The sequence below is a fragment of the Monomorium pharaonis genome, chromosome 11 (assembly GCF_013373865.1).
Source record: "Monomorium pharaonis isolate MP-MQ-018 chromosome 11, ASM1337386v2, whole genome shotgun sequence".
NCBI lineage: Eukaryota > Metazoa > Arthropoda > Insecta > Hymenoptera > Formicidae > Monomorium > Monomorium pharaonis.
The window spans coordinates 6487804-6506543 of record NC_050477.1 but is presented as its reverse complement, the minus strand read 5'-3'; the positions used below and the strand labels follow the sequence as shown (position 1 = coordinate 6506543).

Below are 18740 nucleotides of genomic sequence, written 5' to 3'. Positions count from 1 at the left end.
TGCAGTTGTAAGCCTATTGCAGAAATTATTTTTTACAACACTCTGTGTATTGTAAAAATTCGATATTTTCTGCAATTGTCAGCCTATTGTAGAAATTATTTTTTACAACACTCTGTGTATTGTAAAAATTCATCACGATTGCGGAAAAAGATGGATTTTTACAATACACAGAGTGTTGTAAAAAATAATTTCTGCAATAGACTGACAATTGCGGAAAATAATGAATTTTTACAATACTCTGACAAGGGAACCTCGCGAGATTCCGTAAATTCTGATTTTAATGAAACTTGGCATAAATGTAGAGAGGGTTGAATACATGAATTTAGAAATTTTTAGTTGATGCCCAAAAACGGTTTGAAGGGGTAAAACCACCCTTCAAAGTTGAGACATTTTTGCGGTTTTTCGATATATCTCGTAAACTAAACAAAATATTTAAAAATGTTTCATACAAAAGTTTTACAGCATAAATACCTCCATTTAACTACGTTATTTATTTTTCGGAAAAAAAAAATTATAAAAAATTTTTTTTTAATAAATAGCATAGTTAAATAAAGGTATTTATACTGTAAAACTTTCGTATAAAACATTTTTTTATATTTTGTTTAATTTACGAGATATATCGAAAAACCGCAAAAATCGTCTCAACTTTGAAGGGTGGTGTTACCCCTTCAAACCGTTTTTGGGCACCAACTAAAAATTTCTAAATTCATGTATTTACCCCCTCTACATTTATGCCAAGTTTCATTAAAATCTGAATTTTTGAGTTCGCGAGGTTTCCTTTTTAGTAAAATTTCAGATTTGTTTGAAGAAGCGAATATTTAATAAAATACGATGTGGTCATTTCTGAGACGTTTTAGTACAGAGGCAATTGAACGTAACGTGTGTGTGTGTGTGTTGTAAGTCATTTAAATTAAAATCATTAAGACTAAATAAACAAAAGAATAGCAATATGTTAATGATAAGACAAATGTACATTGAAGAACCGTAGTTACGTGTTACTTGAATTAAAAGTTCCAACGATTCTGAAACCCGGTAAACATTGTTGAGACAAACAAAATATAAATGTCAACATTATTGCTCATTTAGGCGGAAATAATAACAATACTTTTATCGTTCACATAAATGCAAATAAAAGAGAGAAAAAAAGACAAAAAGAGAGGATTGCTTTCATTATCTTCCCTTGTTACCAAATTTTTCCAGACGTCAGCCCGCTTAAATTTAATTGGATATAACAAATATTTTTATTCATCGTTGAATGCTAAATTAAAGGTAATGATAAAAATAAAAATGCATATAATTAACATACAATGTTTAAGAAAATTGTTTGCCTGGAGATACGGTTTTTATTTGTCATGTAATATCAATATTATTCAAAGTATCGTAAATAAACTTTATATAATAACACGTGATAACACAGTTCCTTTTATACAAAGGGTACCTTTGTTCAAAGCAAAAATCGCTCGAGTGAGCTTGATCGCTTATCGATAAGTAATCTTTCCAGTAATCTCGTCGTCGAAATCGAACAATATTCGGCCGCGCTGCTGGCTACTTGTTAGCATGGACTTAATAAGCAATACAAAACCAACTCGGCGAGATCCATCGGTAAGATAATGTTGACCGATAAAGTCGGCGACATTAGACGAATGGTCGGAAATCACGCAGGTATCGCTCGAAATTATTTCGGCATGGCTATCTTATCGCAGACCATTTTTCCTTTGTTTTCAACGTTGAGACTCGTCGGGACACTAGTAATCGCTCGTTATATTAAGCATACGATGTATTCGCTCATTTTGCAGAGGCAAAAGACATTCAAATCCGAACGATAACAAAGATACATTAAAAAAAAAACAAAATCCAGAATAAAATCAGTGATATAAAGCACCTAACCGACAGTATGAATCGTGAGGAAAAAATACCTAATCTCCCATCTTGTTCGTTCATTCGCTTAACTTAAAGTTGCAATTAAATGTACAGCGCAATTACGTAAAACGAGTCGGTTACGCAGAGAAGAAACACATCACTTAATTAAGAGGAAACTAGCGCAAGGAAAGTGTCCTTTTTCTTTTTCATTCTCATTCCGATGAGGACTGATATAAGTTGCTTACGTTACCACAGTCGCACGATAATGCAGAGCACACAAGATGCAATTTTGTGTGTATATGCATGTATGTATGTGTATGTGTGGGAGGGGGAGAGATGACCTTTTGAGAGGTTAAGAGGATTCGACGCGTCAGTCGGAGAAAAGGCACTTTGCAATTCAATTCACGTGGATCTTGCTGAGCCTTATGTTATTTTGTCGGCCTTGCAACGCCGATGCATGCCGTTTTCCTCCTTCGACACTAAGGAAAACTCAGAATCGGACTTTTGAATCTTCCATTAAAAAACGACGTTTCGAGGATAATGTCACTTGATTACTTGAAAAAACTTAGAAGTTAAGAATAAATTTAATAATAAAACAAGTAAATCTTCAGTAAGTAAAAAAAGAGCTAATTAAAAAAACCCATTAGGAATATCCGTGAAAGTGAAACTTCAAATGTCATCGACGAGATAAGGCAATGGAAGAAAAAAAAAAAACGTTTATGTTGCAAGAGTGTGTACTGACAAAGTATAAAAATACAAGATAACCTTTGCAACCGCGAGATAGAGAATTGCAATCATGTAAATAAAATTAAACAGAAGCGAGTCGAGAAACAAGGTTTCGACAAAGAAGAAAAACGTTCTTCCTGTTTACGAGGAACCTATGTACCTGACAGCAACTACTACATATAATGAACAATATGTTTAGTCCGAGTCTAATATTAAATTACTTCCGACCAAGTTGTAACATCAAATGTTGTTTCCAATTCAACCTTATCGATTCGATTGGTGTATACCATAAATGTGTATGCGTGCGGGCACATGTGTTACTTTAAATTGCGTGCGTCAGATGAACTCATATGTGTAGAGAAATAGGTAGATTGTGTGTGTATGTGTGTATGTGTGTGTGTGGGTGTGTCATTCGACTTGTAAGTAAGGTATATCGCGTTCAGATTCGTGTGCGTGTGTCTCACTCGACAATCCGTGCACGCGTGTGCGTAATCCGTCCGTGTAAATTATCAACTCATACCAAGGAGTCTGCACAAGCAGATGATAGTGCAACCCATGTCGTACGGACATATGCATGGACGTGAGCGGCTGTGCGTGTGCACAGCCGGGAGAGAAGGTAGATTCTCTTATCGGGATCTTGGCCAAATATACTTGTTTTTGTGAGAAAAACGATAGTGAGCTCGTCCACCGCGAGCTCTCCGTCGTCTCGTGTCGAAAGCTTTCTGTCTCGGCTCGATGATAACATTCAACATCGTTTACATCTGCATCGGGGCCGTTGTAACTAATGCTAGTGACGAGTGACCAATCATTGTGGAAGCTCAATTAATCATATTATTATCATCTCTGATAATGGCGCTCTCCGATTTTCTGACACGCGTTCACTCGATCGTCGTATCGTTTAATAAATGGGCTCGTAAAACGAGAACTCCCTTATAAAACAGATAATATTATACACAGTATTTTAGGAATAATGCGTATAATATTCTACATGTTAAAAATTATACTTGTCATTTCTCAATAAAAGTTTCATATATGGATATCATTACTGAAAATATCATAAAAAGTCGACAATTTATTCTGTGCGCGCGCGCGCGCAAAAATTCATTTACTTTTAAACGCGTTATACGCGTGAGCTTTAGTCGGTGAAATGATTCTCGACGAGACACTCGTGGAAAATACCGGGCTCACATAGCGAAGACGCGCGTCGGCATTCTTCGTTATCGTGAACAAATTCTAAATCAACGTGGCTCTCCATTTACTCGCTTCGACGATATACTCATTTTCTCTCTCGATGTTGTATACATATTTTCTTGACGAAATGTTTTCCTTCGTAACTAAGTTTAGCACAGTATTTTCCGGACTGCGTCGTCCTCAAAAAGCCCCTGGAGAAGAGGTTACGCGGGTACGCGAGATTCGTCGAATCGTATCGTTTGGCATCGAGAGTTCCCTTTTCACTTTTCCGGAAACTTTTTCCCAAAGTGACACCTCGGAATTCTATTCGACAAATGGTATGGTTGATTTTTCAGCGTGATGAAAACAGAAAAGCGATAGCGATCTTTTCCAATTATGGCGCGGAAATCTCCGCGTTCCGATCGAAATCAACTTTCCACTTCAAGTCGAACTGTCGGAAACTTTCCGATCGTTTCGGATAAATGCTTCTAATGAAATAACTAAAGAAAATCATTCTGACCAACAAACTTTCCGCATTGAAAATTACCAGGGTTTGCATTGCAACGATAAGTCGATTCGTTAGCATAATTTATTAATGAGTTTGTGTTGAGGGGATATGAACAAGAGACACCGCCACAAAATTGGCGTCGGACTTAGAATTCTCAAGGCTATGTTCGCTCGTTATAAATAAAGACGAGATAAAAACAGCGTTTTAAATGTCACAAACCAGAAACCGAGAGCCGTTCTCCTGATGCCATTTAATTATGCTAATCTTGCATGTTCTTGTTACGCATTTAGCGCTGAACATGGCAGTTCGAGCAACACTTTGCGCTATCATTGCAAGCATGATATTCATATTAGGATAAAATTCGACAATATAAATTAAACACAATGCGAGAATGCGAGAATAAGATTTATTAAAGATTCTCACACAATTCTCAGGAAAGAGCAACGAAAACAACTGCGATGTACATCAGAGAATACATTAATCGTTCGGACAAACACGATAAGATTTGCTCGAGGAGGATAAAACGGAACCGAGTCGCTTGTTACACGTTTGTCGAGTCTCTACACACGTTCGACGCGCTCTTTTGAGATGTGTCAGTGCAAATCTAACTTACGCGCGAGCGTATTAGCGCGAGTATATACACGCGCGTCCTTCGGAGGCTCCTGTCTGTCGCCTAACGTTTGCCAGGTCGAGCGCGACGTTGACAAGGAAGAAGAAGGAATGGCAGAGCCTGTACGTTACGACTTGTTGCAAGAATCCATTAATCACCGGAATTGTCTAAACATTTTCTAAAATTTTTAATACACACAAAATTAATTAGAAAAACTTATTGTACTCCAAGACGAGTAGGAAATGTGAGTGGCTTCGGTATCAAGGAAGGTTTATGAATCACCAAAGTAATAAAATGTTCACGTGCAATAAAATAAAAATAATGTAAAATATGTATTGACGCGTTTTATAGTATCGAGCAAGATCAAAAGGTATGCACCGATTGCGACAAAGGATTGTCATTTGTTTCTGCAACAAAAGTTCGATTGCAAGGTATCACGACAGTCCATAATTTAATCACTATATTAACAATAATACGGACACGATTAAACGGACATGGCTGCTTTCGAAAATTCAAAAGAGACATAGGTGTCTCGTATGCGATGTACGTATTACGTATGTGCGTGTGCCTATGAATGAAAGAGTGCGAGGGAAGAAGGGGAGAGAGAAGGGAAGGGGGAAAGAGAGAGAGAGAGAGAGAGAGAGAGAGAGAGAGAGAAAGAGAGAGAGAGAGAGAGAGAGAAAGAGAGAGAGAGAGAGAGAGAGAGAGAGAGAGAGAGAGAGAGAGAGAGAGAGATCGGACCATGAGGACAGCTTTGCGAAACGAGTTGATGCGTCACGGGGAAACACGTGAATGTGCATAGGGGAAGATAGAGAGGGAGAAATGTTCAGGAAAGAAAGGAAAAAAAAAGGAAAAAGAGATGGTGGCGCACGCGCGATACGCTGCCAAGGTAAAGAAAGTGAATTTCCGTTTTCACAGCGTTCCACGGAAGGCATCGGCCCGAGAACCGGAAGCAGTTACGATCGGATTTCTCATTGGTGAACGCGGAGAGCCCCGCCGGTGGATACAGGTCACCATCTATCACGGCTAACGACCATCGGTAGAAGCCGATCCATCTCTGATATACCGCCAGGAATCTTGAATTCTTTATGCAGCCGCTTCTTCTTCGACGGCGACGACGGCGGCGGCGACGGCGTTTATTCCATATTTCATCGTCAATAAAAAATTTTCGAGTTTCGTGCGTCCATCCGCGAGAGTAAATCCAAGTTAAATCTTTAATTCTCACTGTCAGATTGAACGTAGATCCATATTTCCTTTTTAAATCCAAAACTTAAAAATCCTGTGAATAAACTGTTAATTGAAATTAGCGCAATGATCAATTAACTGCCGGATTTGTACATCGCGAGGTAAATTCACATATAAGCGCTACTTATTTGATTACCCCACCAATTGTTGACCTTTCCTCCCGACGAAGGTAAGGCCGCGATTACGGGCGGCGCGAGTCACTTTACGCGAGTAAGCCAAGTTTCTCCTCCGTACGATTTTCATATGATTGCGCCAATGCGCATCCGTGCCACTACCGCGACGCGACGCAATGCCACTCGCGTCGTGGCAATTCATGCGCGACGAAATATTATACATTCGCGTACGGTTAACTCCGTCGAGACGCAAACCTGCCTTTGATTCTCCGGTTCTCTGTCGCGTATCCCACATCTTTCCTTTTCCCAACGACTCTTGTCTGTGTCCATTCTTATTATTATCCACCGCGCAACAACTGCGGTTGCGCAACGTCTTTTATTAGCCGACTACTCGGGCCGAGGCGATCGCGAAATTGCCCGATCATTTGCTCGCTCGAACGTTGTTTTCGGTTGTATCGTATCACTTGCGCGCAAACGTAAGGCACGCACTCACGCATGAACAAAAATAAACTCGCTCTTGTCACCAATCAAGATGATAGAGCGTTTCGAGGAATTTAGCAAAACATTGTTAACAACGCTGATTTCTCGAAAATGTCATTGTAAGATAAAGCAATGTAATCTGTCTTTCTAAGCTAGACATTATCTTTCGTCTAGAAGAAAAGAGTTATCAATTATCGCTGACGTCGGCGAATCAATTAGCGACCGGAACAACGTGTCATCTTAGCGTCACACGTTAACAAAACGTTATCTCGATGCTCACCTGTCGGACGCATGCAACCCGCATTGTTGCATAATTCAGGTAGACGACGCGTAATGTCTACGTCTCCGATTACTTAGCTTCTTACTAGTCGCCTTACGTCAGTGATGATCCAGGAAACGCGGTCGCGCGCGAGCTCCTCGAAATATACTCAAATTATTATTTGTTTATTGGCAACGGTGACTGAAGCAAGTCTTGGCGCGCGACGCGAACGCGAGACCGACACCTCGGTTCGTTAACAAGCCGATAATTTGCGATACTACATGTTACGATCCTAATTCGTTGGAGATCCAGATGCGCGGATCGTCACGCGTTTTCCGTCAAGATCTCTTCTCCCGCGACGTCTCAGATGACGAAAAAAAAATCGACCTCGAGAGAACCGATGTGGTAGTAGGATAACACACACTTGTGTGCATCTGCGCGCGTAGGATGAGAGTAGAGGTATGTGTCGCGAGGCTCCCTCGCCTCTTTCGGGTATCCCCGCAAGATGCCGAAGAAGAGACCTTGCTATTCTGCAATTTGTTTCTCCCGCTTCCGTGATAATTAGATGATGCGCATAGGCACGTGCTTCCCGATTCTTGTCTCTTAATAGGACAATATCCTGGTGTCACTTGCGTGTCGCTCTTCTTCACAGAGAGGTGGAAAACAAAAAAGGAGAAAAACGAGACTGACGACGACGATGATAATGTGATTATTGTGTCTAACGTATATCCATGTCAGTCCATCCATCTTAGCCAAATTCCGTCTAGAATAACTTAGGCGCACGAGACTTTTCCAAAGTCGTTAGCCTCGTGTGCACGTAGTACGAGAGCTAGCTTTCTCCTTCTCTTTCCGCATGCACCTGACCTGGCGCGCGGTCAATGCGCGTCCTCCATCCTTTTATCTCTCTCTCTCTCTCTCTCTCTCTCTCTCTCTCTCTCTCTCCCTCTCTCTCCTTTCTTTCACTTTGCGACTATTTGTTTTCTCTCGCCGTGCCTCGCATCGTCAGCGTAATATTACGCTCGTGCTCTCTTTTCTCTTTCTCGATGCGGCCCTGTGCGGACTTAGCGGGCGAGAAGAGCGCGGAACGCATCGCGCCCCGGAGCCAGTCGACGAGTGGCTGATTCTAGCAGCTCGTCTCCACCTTATATATCCACAAGGCTCGATCACGTGATGTATACCCTGCGTCCCCACCGACTTCCTCAGCTACACATACACGCATCCTCCTCGACTGCTTCAGACCGCTCAACGCGTAGTGGTAGCTCGTTATACATGTACAGGCCTCTTGGTATGAGAAGTCGTTTTACCGAGATTAAAAAGCGCTTGCGTCCATACACACGTACGCACATAGAACGTGAGCGTTTATATACACGACAAAAGCGAGGCGACCAGCCGCGCTAGAGAAGCGCATTACGCGGACACAATGCGACACGTTGCGTATCTCTTCGAGTCCTCGTAAATCGCAGTGATTCGCGAAAGTGGTATGGACACGTGACGGAAATCACGTACTCGATGTTACCGCTGGTATGCGAAAACGTAACGTAATGATTTGTGGGACCGCGGCTACGCGATAAAAGCTATAGCTCGCGTTGAGAAGAATGACCAATGTCATACCACACTTGGAGATAAAAGGACGAGAGTTTTGCGTTTCTCCTTCTACTTTCGAATCGTAGAATCGGTAGTGCTCTTCCCGCTGGTACATTTGTATATTGAAGCGAGATTTCGATTGTATCATTCTCGTTATGCGCTCTATCCCCACCGAGAAACCTCCGCTCCTTCCAAACCACACTGGCCGTGTAACCATTTTTGGAGCGCGTGCAATTTCCTGCTCAATTCCCACCAACACCCCAGTGTGTTCTTCCTCGAAGATGTTGTTTCTATTATTAAGTTAAATACCCGAGAAATTATCGATTTACGTAGCAGAAAAACACGTTTATAAAAGTATCAAGCATTAATGTTGTAACAGGATTACAACAGATTAATCATTTATTACATGTTCTTAATCGGTAATCAAGGTAATAACAAGTATCAATGAGCAACGATCAAGTTGCGATTAATATCGACTACCAGAGGTTTAAAGGGTTAAAAGAGAAGCTGAAGAGAAGAGAGAACCAACCGAAAGGCATGTTCGCCGTCGAGACGAGCCGTGAAGTGGGTTCGGGTTACTCCGTAAACGACCTTCTTAAAAGACGGGTCGAGGAGGCGCGGACCGTTGCGATAGTAACCTACATAGCGACGGCGGCGGTGGCGGCAACCAACAGCAGAGGCAGCAACAGCAGCGTGCTCATCGAGAGCCGCTTAGTAGACTTGTTTGCGAGGAGAGAAAGACAACGAGAAGATGAGAACGAGAGAACGAATGGCTAGAGCTCTACGACACGGCAGAATTACTGTTATGAATATACACGAATGGATCTTCATAGACGAAGCGTGACCGAGGTGGCTTCTCTTCCACCTCCCGCTCCTCTTCTTCCTCCTCCTCCTCCTCCTCTTCCTCTCCGCCGCCCCGTTCCTCTTCACACGATTATACCATCGCTCGTGCTAGATGAACCGTGGCCAGGAGGAGAAGCGGGCGTTTCTTGACTACCGTGGACGCGACCTACTGGTCTTGAAACGCGTCATTATGCGTTATAAAACGAGACGGTGCGCCGTAGCCGATGATTACGCCGTAGGAACGCTAGATTCGCTCTCTTCCTATTGCGACGAGCGGCCGACGTGATAGTCGCGTTTTTGCAATAGACATGGCTCACGAGAAAAGTCGTCGTCGTCGTCGCTCTCGATGCGCTGCTGCTGCTGCGCGCCTAGTAATAATAGCTGTGTATGCTACAACTGTAGATATTTTCATCTTTAATCTAATTGAGATGAGTGTAAGATTGAAAAATATCCAAGAGGACCTTAGATATGTCGTATCCTACGTTAAGATTTCTTAAAAGGATACTTGATTTGATTGCAGAGAAAGTTTGAAAAAATGTCAACTCAAGTGCGCGCACTTTATACTATTGTATCTTCCATAATATAAAAAATGAAAGATAACGGGAAAGAGAATCGAGTGATATCATTTAATGATACTAAAAGTAACGCCCTTTGATTAACTTGTCGAAGATCTATTTACTTTGAAAGGCGCTCTATGCGTCCTATCGATTAAAATATAATTAATAATCAAATAACTGAAATGATCGAGATAAACACACTGTGTGTACTTTGATGTCGTTCACGGAATTTCATCTCTCTCTCTCTCTCTCTCTCTCCGTTTTATTTCTACTCTTCCATCTCTAATGACATCCGATAAACATCCAATTTATCGCTCTCACTGTCGCGTTTGAAAAAACCGAGCTTTGAAAGTATCAAATTTAAACGAACGCGATGGAGATGGTTAATCTCGGATAAACCTCTTAACAATGTTACTTTTCATTGCAATGTTCATTTATTTGTCGCGTCGGATTAACATGTACTCCTTCGGTTGTACAATTAAGTAAAGATAAGCCGTTTTGGGATCTGAGAATATAAATCGAATAAATAACCTTTTTTTCATGCGTACGTAATCAATATAAATAAATAATTTGATTAAATAATTGAATAATTTATATCCAAATTTCTTTGTTACTCGTGACTTATTCTCATTTTTCGTCTGGCAAGAGATGTATATTACGAAGTACTGCCAAGTTTAGGGTTAAAGCGATAAACGAAACTTCCTCTCAATATCAGATTTATAACGAGTCATATATCAATTTCAGCTATCGCAATAAACAACTTCAACAAAGAGAAATAATTTGGTCACGTTCGGCGAAAAATCCATTGATTCGCATCAAGAAGACAACCGACTCGTGGGCGTCCGGTTGAAAGCAGTGAGAAGAAACATTGTATATTACATTTATCAGACAATCCATGACGTCACCGGTCGTCGATATCATCACCCTTCAGTAAGAAGAAGGTTGTGACTTTATTTTCTCTGAAAAACGTTTTTCAACGCGTCGGTTACGCGAGAAATTCGTAATCGGTCGATTGAATCGGACGTGATGCGGGCCAATAATTGAAGAGCGACGATATTACGTTGCGACCGGTGGCTTTCTCTGCCTCTTTGGGAAAGCTGTACATTGGAAATTTCGGACGTACGATTTCTAAAATTTGCCAAGCAAGCTTATGTAAGAAACTTCCCCCCCACTTGCACGGAATTTCGCAACAATGTTTAGGTAATGATTCCAATAAGTTATGATAAGACAACACCTACAAATTATGCAAAAAGTATTACGTACAAATATACGATTCGGCATAGGAGACCTAGAGTATTGTTAGGTTTCGTTGATAATTGTGACTGTGAGGGACAATTGCAATAAAAGTATCAGAACGGTGATGGATCGTCGATGCGAAAAGTATCGCACTTTATCGACGTCGTCGATCCGCAGCCGGGATTTATTTCCGTCAGCCATGCCGCTATTTTGGACCAACGCCGGACCAATATGCTTTTTCGTTTCGGTACCTCGAAACCAAAGAAGGGGACACACACACACACACACACACTCTCTCTCTCTCTCTCTCTCTCTCTCTCTCTCTCTCTCTCTCTCTCTCTCTCTCTCTCTCTCTCTCTCTCTCTCATGCCCAGAAGGCTATAGTATAAAAATGTTCGCGGATGATACACTAATATATGTAGCTGAAGAAGGTAGTGCAGAAATAGAAGGAAAAATGACTTTAATATTTAATATAGTAGAAGAGTGATGAGATTGAATATGCTAATGCGAGCAAAACAAAATTTATGGTTTTGAGAAGTAAAGAAAGGAATTAAGGGAGTTCCTCTGCTCAGGCCCAGCACAACAAGTGACACAGGGGTTCAAATAAAAAAAAAAATTCAAATAACTATTTTGTTGCCTTTTTTGCTGTATATCTAAAAGTTAATAATGATGAATATAAGACAAAAATCTATATAGTAGTAGGCTATAAAGTACTACCTTCATTACTGAAATAATTTTTTTTTTTAATTGAGCATAAACATTTTTCACCATCCTTAGATATCTATTCATTCTTAGATATTATCATACCATCCTTAGATAACTAAATACAACAATTTGAAATTCACGTTATATCACTAGCACACATTTACCACACTTACGTGCTGTATTACTTCAATTATTGTAAACTTTTTTTATCTTATCAATTATTTCACTCAAACGAGCAAGTGCATTGTTTCAAAAATTTAACAGTACTTTTCTGGACAGCAAAGATGTATTATTATAAAGTTTCATCTAATATCTGTTCGTTACTTCTGTGTGTAATAAGACAATAAAAACTAAAAATCCTAAAAATTCATTGATTCCCATAAGAGCCCATGTTAATAAAATATTTAATATCTAAATAATTAGCTAGTTCAGCTTTCTGAAATTTTGACAGTCAATTTATATCACTAATTTGAACACTTCTCTACAAAGTTTCATGAAAATCTGTCTGTTCATTTTGATTTAGCAGCGGAACTCCCTTAAAGGGAAATATTGTATTAAAATGCTTAGAGCGTCTAGACGTAATAAAGTACTTAGGTATAATTATTGATAATAAGCTTCTTTAACATATAATCACAGTGATCCTTAGATTTAAGGACCACTGTGATTATGTTAAAGAAAATTGAAAAAAAAAAAAACGGGTTTTTTAAATAGGATAGAAAACCACGTATTGACATACACGAGGTGTATTATATATAAGTCGATAATAGCACCCTTCTTTGAATATTGTGCAACATTATTAGTAGATATGGGAGAAACACAATTGAATAAATTCAAGTAGCACAGAATCGGGCTATGCGAGTAATACTACAATGTAATAGGTATACTAAAATAGAACATATGTTACAAGCGTTGCAATTTATGTCCATAAAACAGAAACTACACTATAATGTATGCATATTTATATTTAAGATTTTACATAACTTGGCGCTAAAATCACTTAAGGGATAGACTAAAGGTAATCAGGAATGAAGATGAAAGAAAAACAAGACAAGATGGGACGATTGTAATAAAATTTTGTAGAACTAGGAGTGCGCAAAAAAGCATTGCTATGAGGGTGAAACTGTATAATGCGTTACCAGCGGATATAAGAAATTGCGATAAAATAGAAATGTTTAAGCGAATGCTAAAAAAGCATATTTTATGTAAGTAAATTTATGTAACATAATAGCTGAGAAAGTTAAATAAATTCATTCAATCTCTCTCTGTCCGTCTTTCGCCCGCGCACATTCTTACCGCGCTCATTCGATGCACAAAAATACAGTCAAGTGAGAAAAGATAGGAAGATGCCGTGACGATCAGCTGTGTCGATCAACGTATAAATAATTCTCGGCCCACATCTACGCGGTGGTGCAGTACGCGAAGTACGCTGTTAGTGAAGCCGATTGTCGTCGTCGTCGTCGTCGTCGTCGTCGGTATCGACGATATCGTCCTCATCGTCGAGTCGACGCGTCTCAAAAAATAACAAAAATAAGACAAAGAGTGAGAGAGAGAAGGAAAGAAAGAATTATTTAATGGTTCGTTGGAGCTCGGTCGTTTAGAGCGTTTATACTCTGAAGAATTTTCGTTTACAAGATAATGGATACAGAAGAGTAATTACATTCTGTTTCTTTCCTTCTCTCGCAAAAAATACATGAAGACCAGAGAGAACGAAAAAAAGAGAGCTTGCCCTCCAAAGATTGTACCGAATTTGTAATTGCTACAAGGGACACGCACTGTTAATCCGCATGCGGCACGCGTAAACTTCGATTCCCATTTTGTTCGGTATCGAAACTTAATTTCAAGAGACGATAAAGCACGATCTGATCCGAAAGTATCTTTTCGCCATCGTAATTTTCCCTTCTCGAGCAATCGCTTTCGGTTGCGATCGCTCATGAAATCGTCGATCAGCACGAAGCGTCGCAAGTAAGTTATCGGCGGCGCGTACCTCTGATCGTTAACGATGAATGTATTTTGCGGAGGAATGCAATCACGATACGAGTAGAGGAGAAGAGAGTTAGAAGAGACAGACAAATAGACAGCAGACAGACAGAGAGGAGAGAGAGGAGAGAGAGAGAGAGAGAGAGAGGAGATAGAGACGACGAGAGACGCAGAGAAGAGAGAGAGAGGAGAGAGAGAGAGAGAGAGAGAGAGAGAGATGAGATGCGAGAGAGAGCGAGAGAGAGAGAGAGAAGAGAGAGAGAGAGAGAGAGAGAGAGAGGAGAGAGAGAGAGAGAGAGAGAGAGAGAGAGAGAGAGAGAGGAAGAGAGAGAGAGAGAGAGAGAGAGAGAGAGGAGAGGAGAGAGAGAGAGAGGAGAGAGAGAGAGGAGAGAGAGAGAGGAGAGAGAGGCTCGCATCGATAATTAATTACGACAGTATATAGAGCGCATGTTGTACCTCGTCAGCATTACGTCAATCGCCTAACATGATCATTCTGCGTTCGTTTACGAACGGTGAAGAATAAACTTGCTTTCGCGATCGATCGTTCACATCGTCATTCTTCGAAGATTCGCCGATCGTGAATATTCTGGATTTCTTTCCTTCATTCCCTCATGCATTTTCGATTCTGTTGCTATTTACAGTTTCTCGTGCAGGTCAAACTGTCAGCCGTCTGTCGGTTTTTTGAAACAATATGATAGAAAGACGATAACACGCAATTCACGACGTTGGACATTTATCATATTGTATAAAGAAACCCGTTTGCATCACGTTGAGTCTTCCTGGCATTCCTTGCGGCGGTAGAGGTTGAGGTAATCGGAAGGCAAGTCAGCTATGATAAAAGTCTACCATTTGAAAATCTTGATATCAAATGACGAAGGGAACAATGGTGAATACGAGTAAAATTATTAATAAATGAATTCCAATGTTCCTTTACTGCCAACGATGGAGAAAAAAAACTTATTTATTCATTAAAACAAAAGAGCATTCATCATAGACGAAGAAGGAACCACGCAATTGCATACGTATATAGGGTACGTGCGAGAGAAGACAGTGGGAAAGAGAATAACGCGAGAGTGCCGCACTCTCGTTTTATGCATTCGCATGCGTTTCGCGTAAGCGCAACTCATTTTTCCGATCCGGGAATAAATTTCACTTATGGGATCGGGCACGACGGATGTATAAACTGACGGACATGTACGGAATCGTTATGCGAGTGAGTTGTAATCCAATCGATGGTGGAGTCACTTAAGGTGACTCCTTATTAGTGTCACTTAATATGCAAAAAGAAAAAAAAAACAAAGAGAAATCATTTTCTCGCATAAGAAGTTGCGTTCGACAGCGATGAGACGGCGGTGGCGGTGACAAGGGAGAAGAGAGGCCGAAGGAAATTCGTGTATGGGGAACAACGGTATAGCGAGCTCCATTCAGTGTAAAGCCAAGCGAGGTAACGGTTTCCGGGCAAGGATGTAGCACAGCCTACATACCTTCGATATGAAGTAAGAGAAGGAGGTAGTAAGGCAGAACGAGACATCACGGCAGATTGAGAGAGAGAGAGAGAGAGAGAGAGAGAGAGAGAGAGAGAGAGAGCCGTAGGCGAGACGAGAGGAAGATGGACAAGATCGTCGTCGGATAGAAGATAGAAACGCAATTCTGTTCGCCCGCTTTTACTCGCTACTTCGCTAGTAGTCTGGCGCGAATAGTCTGGTACTCCGCGAATCAAAATCGCTGTCGAGTTTCCTCTAAGACGTATAAATATGTGTGCTGTGAGATAGTCTATTCTATCCATACGCACACACGTATAAGTATATGCGAATATAATATTGATAATATCACGTAACAACGATAGCAAAGAACTTCTACCGATGATATAGAGATATCAAAGCTTGCCTCTAATAAACATCGAATAATGTTGCGATTTAATTTTATAAGAAATTGCTCTTGGCAATTTTGCTTTACATTACTTTTTCAGCAAACATCCTCGGGTATTACAAGATTTTCTTTTACTTAATTTTTGAAAAAAGGTAGTGTCGTTAGGATTAATTTACTCACAACAGAGAAATTGTCAGGTAAAGAGATCATTATGGATCGACTCACTCGCAATGAGCATTGCGAGATTTAAGATTGTTTTCTTCTTTTCCATCGTGACAGTCATTAAATTCATTCGTTTCTGACGGCGGTCCAAGGACCGCCGTTGAGCGCATTATACAAGAACACTTTCGCCGGCGTGCTTGCTTTTACCTCCTGCCGATCTAAAAGTGCGTAGAGATTCCCCTCCGTTTTCTTCCCGAGGAGGCGACACCTGAACGAGAAGCCGAACGCAGTTATACTCCTTCTATTAAGTTTCTTCTCTCACTCGCTCGCTCTCGCTCACACGTTCCTCTCCTGCCCCTGCTTCTCTATCCCTTCTGTTGCCTCCTAAAGAATCCGGATCTACGCCTCAAGGTTTACATAAAGAAGCTTGGGACGAGAATCTCGTCTTTCCCTGTTTGTAATGATCGGCCTGGTTGTCCTCGCAGATTTTCCGTTGTATCTCATTTTAATCCGTCAACAAAAAATTTACAATATAGTCCAATACGCATAGTAGAACGATCACAAATTTTCAAAAGGCTGCTATGCTAATAATCGCATAAAACTAATTCATATATTTCAAAGTTTCTATTAATAAATAAATTCCACTAATTGTACAAAAAAAAAAATTAAAAACGATCAAAGATGATTTTATGAGCATTTTCAATAATGCGGGAGAGACCGATGAGCATTTAATTAAATGTTTTTCCAGAATCATTGCTGAAATATCCGAGCATCTCGGACGAACCACGCGATCTCATCTTGATCGTGATGGAAACGAGAAATCTCTTCGGCGTGTTTCGACATCGCGCGTTGCCCGGCGGCGGTAACACCTGTGCCGCCACGGTCGTCACGGTGTCGCTCTTTCTCACGTTAAAAAAAAGAAAAAAAAAGCGAATGTCCCTTTCCAGCGTTCGCAAAGATCCACTTAATTGATTCGTTTATGATTTCTCGCCCTTCGTTAAAAGCACTCTGAAGCGCGCGCAGCCAGAACGGCTCATATCATTAACAAGTATTATCTTAATGTTGTTTGCTCGGCAAGGTTAACAAGCGGACAACTTCTCTGCCGAGACCAATGAAGTTGCGGGGAATCGATCGCACTCGGCGGTGATAAAAACGCCGAATGCGTTTCAATTCTCGAACAGTTTTTTCATCGAGGTATTTAGTACGTTTTTTTAACGCACATTTATCGAGGGGGTCAGTGTATGACTCTCTCCTTTGAGAAAATAAAAAGAGAGCGACTCTTTTCTTGTCTCCCGGATTAGGACGATAATACTTTCGCGTTCGCCATTGTAACTCGATATCCCGATTATGTAAAGAGCTATTATCATTCCGCAAACAATGGAATTGCCTGAATCAAACCTGCGCGATACGCAAAAAATAACTTACAGCTCTTCAAAAGTATTTAAGTTATCATTCTTTATATTTAGCAGTGATGTTTTATCTACGATACTTGACAAGAAAGATACTATCATAACAAGAAATTCTAAAGCGTGCTCTTTATGTATAATTCGTATCAATTTTTATTTGAAGAAAGAATTGAGATATTCTATTAGTTTTCAATGAGTTTACTAAAACTTAGCATATGTGTTAAGCCGGTGTTATTTCTGTCAATGCACCGATCATTTTCTACGAGGTCTCGACGTTAGTCTGCTGGTCTATCTGGAGCACAGCGGTCGGTAAAAAGTCGGGCGCCTTGTAGGCACTAGTAAGGAAGTACGTCAGGCCCGGTTAAAAGAAAAAAGTGACGACGGCGACGGTGATGGCGGATCGAGTCTAGCCAGCGTTAATACGGTCGAGGTGAGACGAATTCTTTGGCACGAAACAAAACCCATGTCTGTTGACCATTGCTACAGGAAAAGTTAACTTTTTCGGTTGCCGCTTCGGTTTGCCGCAGTCGCTGGTAAAGGTCAAAGTGCGATAATTAAATGCGATAATTAAATTCTTATTACCAATTTGCGACCATTTCTCCAATATTCCGAAATTCATGTTGATTTTGAATAAACAGTCCTAATTCACGAATCAGTAGCAGCATAGTGACAAGTCACCGCTGGCATTCTTGATAATTTCAATTCACAATATTTTTTAACAATTGGTATTTTACAAGCTACGTTACGTAGATATAGTCGAATGTATAATAAAAAATTGAGTTATTAGACTGAAACATAGAAGGCAAGATAGTATTTCACGGTAATGTCTTAAATAAATCGTGAATATTATACGCCTTCGAGAGCAATTGGCGCGCGTTTAATTAGCCATTATCTGCCAGCATTGCGCCTGCGACTTCGATCCCCTCCCCCCTCCCTCTCTTAATTATCTGGAATACGCGCCAATCGTCTTCTCACTGCTTCGTTGTAATTATTCCATCATCAACCGACTGACCACGACGAAAGTTGTTCTCTCGCACTTTGTCAAGACTAACCGTGATTCATCGTCGCTTTATGGACATCGATAAATCTCGCCGAATTTATCAATTTTCAAAAATAAAACGTGACATTGACATTATATCGTACGAAATGATGGAAGCGCTGGTCTGATTTTGCACAATCGCGCGACTGTTTGACGTTAACGCATCGCCATTGACGATTGTTATTGCTAGCAGCACGTCGTCGCCGCATCAGCAAATCATTGCGTAATTAATGTGTGCGAAACATACGATACGCATTCAATAAATAAAACAGCAACATCATTATTTCTCGTAAATATAAATTACAAGTTTGGAGGAAACGCATCGCGTATCTCTTAAAAAATATAATAACCATTAAAGAAAATTTAAAATGAAATAAAAATTATTATTAAA

General features: G+C 40.4%; 1 protein-coding gene across 1 annotated transcript in view; it reads right to left on the bottom strand.

The window, feature by feature from the left end:
* The window catches only part of LOC105831846 (RNA polymerase II elongation factor Ell), an 88295-nt gene that overhangs the window by 29479 nt on the left and 40076 nt on the right, over positions 1 to 18740 (bottom strand). The gene's annotated exons all lie outside the window — the stretch shown is intronic.